Here is a 5713-nt window from a genome sequence, read left to right as displayed (position 1 = left end):
AGTGTGTGTTTGCAGCCACAAGGAGATATTAGACAATATTGGCAACTTGGACTTGTTAAATACTTGAGGTCTCAAAGATTGAGACCTTTAGAGTCTCCACCCTTAGAGTCACTGTCATATCTTGGGAGTATGTGTGTGTATCTATGAGTGTGTGTGTGTGTGTATACACACACATACATAGAGATATAAGAAGTCCTTGTTTGCAGGAGCTTCAGAAACTCACTTAACAAAATTAAATAATTCAGTACTCTTACTTTTCTCATAGTTGTGGAGCAAAAGTTCAAAACTAAAAATACACTGTAGCTTCTGGTAAGACCTGGCAAAGAATTACCTTGCCATGACTATTAAAACTTTTTTAGTATGTAAATCCATTAACCTCTTGTGCCAGTCTGTCTTGAAACATTGTTTGGAATATTATGTGAGTGGCTTCCAGGAGAGTGGCCTCTTTGCAAAGTTAAATCCATATTTTCTTAGAGTACAAAATCTTTCCCACTAAAATAAGTGAAAATGTTTAGCAACAGGTGATGAAGAAGTATTTTTTAAATCACTCTTTCACTGGGACCATCTGGTGCACTATTTGAGCTATCCAAATAGCTTGAAAACTGTAATTTAAAATATTTTACATTATTTGTTTCTGTCCAATCTTACTTTAATGTTTGTTAGGCTCTAGACTTTGCTATATATGAAATTCCATTATTTAATGGCACTCTAGGTGCTTCTAAATAATTTATTATTATTATTACTATTATTACTACTACTACTACTATTTGGAAAGTTTTCCAGATCTAATCAACAGCAATTTTAAAGGAAAAGCCAATTTGCATTGCTAGTATTAAAAAGGGATATGGGATAAAGTAAAATACTCTTCATAGACTTTAAAGTCATTATTATAGCTGATGTTAAAATTACTGAAGAAGTATGTGGAATGTTCCCATTTAAGGGTTACAACTTTGCATTATAAAAAAGATACTTCTTGAACAATCATCCAGCTTTGAATTCAAAGGCTGAAGGCCTGGCAATCTACATGTTGGGGAGTTTTCCAAAGTGGTTTAGTTACCTTCATTACTGGGGCTGTGAGGTCAGGAGGACTCTAGTTAATTCTTTTCAGGCTGTATTTAATTTAATCTCTGATTTTCATCACATTAATTATAGGACTGGACAGTTCATTAGGAAGAATAGGCACACCAAAATATGTATGCATTTTATTGTGGCATCCGGTGTTACGTTAATGTTCAGCTGTAACTGGATAACTAAAGAATTTCACATTTTTTACAAATAATTTTGTGTTTGACTTGGTTGTTGAAATCTGGGAAACATTGCACAGAAGGGAGGTGACTCTAGTAAGAGAATTCAGACCCAGTGAGATAAATGTGGTGATCTCACTTTACGCAGCTGTGTTGGCTTTTCCTGCCTCCTTGCTAAACAAACAGCCTTACTGGGTTCCCTACTAGGAGTCTTATTTTTTGGAAGGCAAAGGGTGCAAGTAGGTAGGAACTTTTCAAAACAGAGCAAGAAAGGATTTCTTCATTGATGTAATCTCTCAACAAATTGAACAAATCGTTGTATATTAACTTTGCCTACTCTATCTTTCATATTCAGTGAATAGCTCCATAGAGACACAAAAAATACTTCAGGTTTTTTGCACGTGTAATTGCAAAACACTGGCCTAATTATTATGTTTGGGTTTACAAGCCCCAAAGAGTTTATTCTTTACTATATTTGTCATTCTCAGTTCAGTTCCAAAAGATAGATTGATACAAAATACTTCTAAATGATTCTGGTGATACTAGTTCAGCATTATAAAACACAGCTCTCATGTTCAGAGTAAACAGTTTGCAAATAATCCTTTGGCTGAAAACTGAAAAACTCTATGGTAAATACTGAAAATTAATAGAAAAGTAAACTAAAAATAAATCACCTTTAATATTTCAGATCTAGTTGTCTCATTTATCCCATTTAGCACTGTGAAAGGTGCTAGAACAAACAATAGACTCCATCATTTTAAAATACTATTCCTTATTTAAACACAACAAATAAAATATTCATTTCCACTGTCTCTGTGGGATTTCTAAATGCCAAATCATAAAGGCTTTCTTGCAGTTACAGAAAAGGAAGCTTTCAAATTACATAAAATGAATATGTTTGATAAACCTTTAGCTCCCTCTATGCTTACATTAAGCATTTGATGCTTCCAAACTTCTCCACTAGCCATTACACTGCTGGCACTGCTATTCTGCAAACTCTTCACTTGCTCAGATTGCAGGCAGAACAAGCTCTGTGGATACTGGTTAATTTGGTTCGCTGCTAGATGGCAAAACAAGGTGTCTGGTCATTGAGAAATGTCCTTCTGTGGGGAAAATGCCCAGTCTGTGAAAGGGAAGTGAAGGTGATGGCCTTCCATGCTAGAAATAGTGCCTTTGTCCCAGCAATATTCATTTTAAACTAATCTTGTCATTACTGAGACGTGCAGTTAAACAAGTCTCTCCTGAAGTATGCGGTCTTCCAGGCTGGGCAGTGGCGGCTGGAGCAAAGACCCCTCAGGTGCATGTACATGGTCCCAGGCAAGGGAGCTAAGCAAATCTTCTGGCACTACACGTTTGTCCTACTGCTCTGTGTGTTGAGTCAATAAAAGCTCACTGGCTGAGGAGTATCACTCCTGTGAGACTGTACTTTGTGATAAAGTCTAAAGAAATATGTGAAGTACACATTTAATTGTGGAAGCAGGTCCAGATAGGTAAAGAAAATCTCAAAGTGCTTCTGTATGCTTCTGAATTGAGCCTCTGTTGGCACACCACTAAGGGTTAAGCCACTCCACCTCATTTCATTTAGTATGATGAAATGTATTGAATTCTGTTAACTGACAAATTTAATTAAATCTGCAGAAAAGCCTGCATGAGAATCGTTGTTTTGTAGTGGAATAAAATAGCATAATTTCCCAAGATATAATGAATTATTAATATCTTTATAATGAAATATTAACATAAAAAACCCTAGTTAGCTGTCAAATTAAAAGAACAAAAACAGGCGATGTGTATATTCAAAATAAATTAGAAGTGGGATCATTCTAACCTTTAGTCACTCTGTATATGTTTCTAGTTATGATTTCACATGCTCTAACCCTGTAGTCATACCATAAATACATTTTTAACATCAATCAGAATACCAAGAGTAGAATGCTGTATTTTTATGGTTAATATGTAACATTGTCATATTCTAGAAAATGGAAGAATATAATCTTTGTGAAGTAGGCAAATCAGACTCTCTGGAGTATGTTTGATTTTTTAATTTCATTTTTTCTCCCCTATGTCCTTACTTTGGGGGGGATAAACATTCAAGTATATTCTAACTTCTCTTTCTGTTGTAGGAACAACAATGTTCAACTGGAAATGGAATATACTTATTTAAATAGAATAATTTTGGGTTTTATTCTCTGATGTAGAAAAATATTTCAGTGGAAAGGAGCTATAATAACCATTAGCTGCCTGACCACTGCAGGGCTGACCAAAAGTGTTTTCTGTGGTTTTGATTCTGAGAAGACTCAAGAAAATATGAGAACCTGTATCAGGTATGTTATCTGCTGCTCCTTCCATTCCAGATCTTACTAGTAAAAGAACTTCAGAAATATAAAGCAAAAATTTCTTGCAAGTCCAAACAGAATAATAGTACTGAACAGAGTTGTCTGATGTGGTAATGATGTAGTAACTTGGATGGAATAAATTGTGTAAGAAAATCAAATGCTGTAAAACGAGGCTTTGCTTTCCCCCCACCTCTCTCCCCCTCCCCCCTTCATACAGGAACTTCAATTTGCCCAATATCAGAAAAAGTAATTGGTGCTAGAGCAAATTTAAGCCTGGTAATCTGCTTAAAGGAGGAAAAAGTGCTAAAAAGGATAATGTATTATATGCAAGCCTTTTTCCTTTAATGATTTCTTAAATGAGGAAACATCCATTTCCTCAGCCTTTAAACCACCTAAAGGCTATCAGTAAATATGCTCTGGAGTGAAAAGAAAGCAAAGATGGAAAATATATTTCTGGTGCTAAGTCCTACTTACAACCTGGTTGATGACATTTCATGCTGTGTGCTTTAGCAATGCAAGACACAGCAACTACTGCCACTGTTGGACTGTTTGTGACAGCATTTGTAGCTGCCTTTGTGACTACAAGTTCAAATACTACTGTGAAAAGTTACTCTGTAATGGCTTCTACTTTTATTCAGAAAACAAAGAAGGGGAAAGGGCAAAACAAGAAATGGGGTTCAGGACTTGACCAAAACCAGGGAAGGATTGACGGCCTTCAAGTCTCCAGGATCTCTCACAGTACATCAGAGGTCAAAAATGTTATTCTGGATCATGGATTTATTAAAGATGGGGAAGATAAAGGGAAACAATTGGAAAACTAATCTGTAGTTCTTTTGGCTCATAAAACAATCCTGAGAAGAAACAAAGACACCAGTTGTACCTGAGTAGAGCTATCCGTGTCCTTGTTGAATTTACCCTGTACACGTGTAAATGAGTCTGACTCCCAGCCTAAACCCATTTGGGCCCACAGGCAGCGTATTCAACTAAACATCTTCCATGTGACTGGCTTTGTCTGGGCAATCAACATCTTCTACTGCTGCATCAAACAGGATCTGCAAGTCTGGTTTGTGAATGTGCGAGTTGTGTGCTATTTTCTCCCAGCCACCTCTAGCTGGCACTCGTGTCGGTGCTTTGGGACACGCGATGTCCTCCGCTTGTGCCACAGGAGCTTTGGTTCGAGTGTTCTTTGTAGTGTGTGTGTCCCCACATTGCTCTGCACCAGGAGCAAACCTTCGACCTTCTTTGAAAGCCCCTTCGAAACAATCAGGTGCACCAGGCACGCTAAGATGCTGAGTGTAACATCAGTTGTAATTACATGGTTGCATCTTGCACTTTGCATTTGAGATTTTCCCAGCGTTTTTACACTTTCTAAAACTCTTTGTTCACCCAGAGAAGAATTAAACTTTTTTTTTTTTACAGTCAGTCTCCATTACTAATTAAGGCTGTTATTATACTATTTATTGCTAATGTTAAGGTCATTAACATTTCTCAGCTTGCAAGGTTCAATTTTCTAGGAAGCTCTTTGGTGGCTTGCTACTCCCTCAGCTCTCCAGAGTCATTCTCTGAATCTACTAATGGATGTAAATGTACACATCTGTGCTCACGTTTGGGCTAATGATGCACATGTTCATTTTGCATAAGCTTCCTTTCAGCTGGAGTATAGGAATTGTACTGGGGTTAGAAGTTAATTCCTCCATAAAGACATTTCCATGTGCAAATTCCTCTCTGAACTATTTAAAAGCAGAAATAAGATTAATATTAATCTTTACTATGCAATTTATATTATTAGGATAATAATACTATTACAGCTTAAAAACAATTTGGTTCATAGATGTTGTATTAACTTTCTTATACCTGCCTAATACATAATCCGTGAAATTCATCAGGGTGCAACAAAAGAATTGAGGTGCCTGTTAATTGGTGTTCAAAGTGGGTACACTAATTCACCAGTTACAAATAAATAGTGTTGTATTTAAGCATGCCCGTTGAATGACCCCGAACAGAAGGGTAGTTGTTTGCATTATCAATTTTTATTTGCACATTGCTATTTATTTTTGCCCGTGGGTGAGCGGAGACGGCAAAGTCCGTTGACTTTGAATCGTATTTAGAACGGTCCTGAGAAACTTGGAAGGGCTC

Source organism: Corvus brachyrhynchos, unplaced genomic scaffold (assembly GCF_000691975.1).
Source record: "Corvus brachyrhynchos isolate BGI_N302 unplaced genomic scaffold, ASM69197v1 scaffold1, whole genome shotgun sequence".
NCBI classification, from domain to species: domain Eukaryota; kingdom Metazoa; phylum Chordata; class Aves; order Passeriformes; family Corvidae; genus Corvus; species Corvus brachyrhynchos.
Note: the sequence above shows the minus strand (reverse complement) of the source record.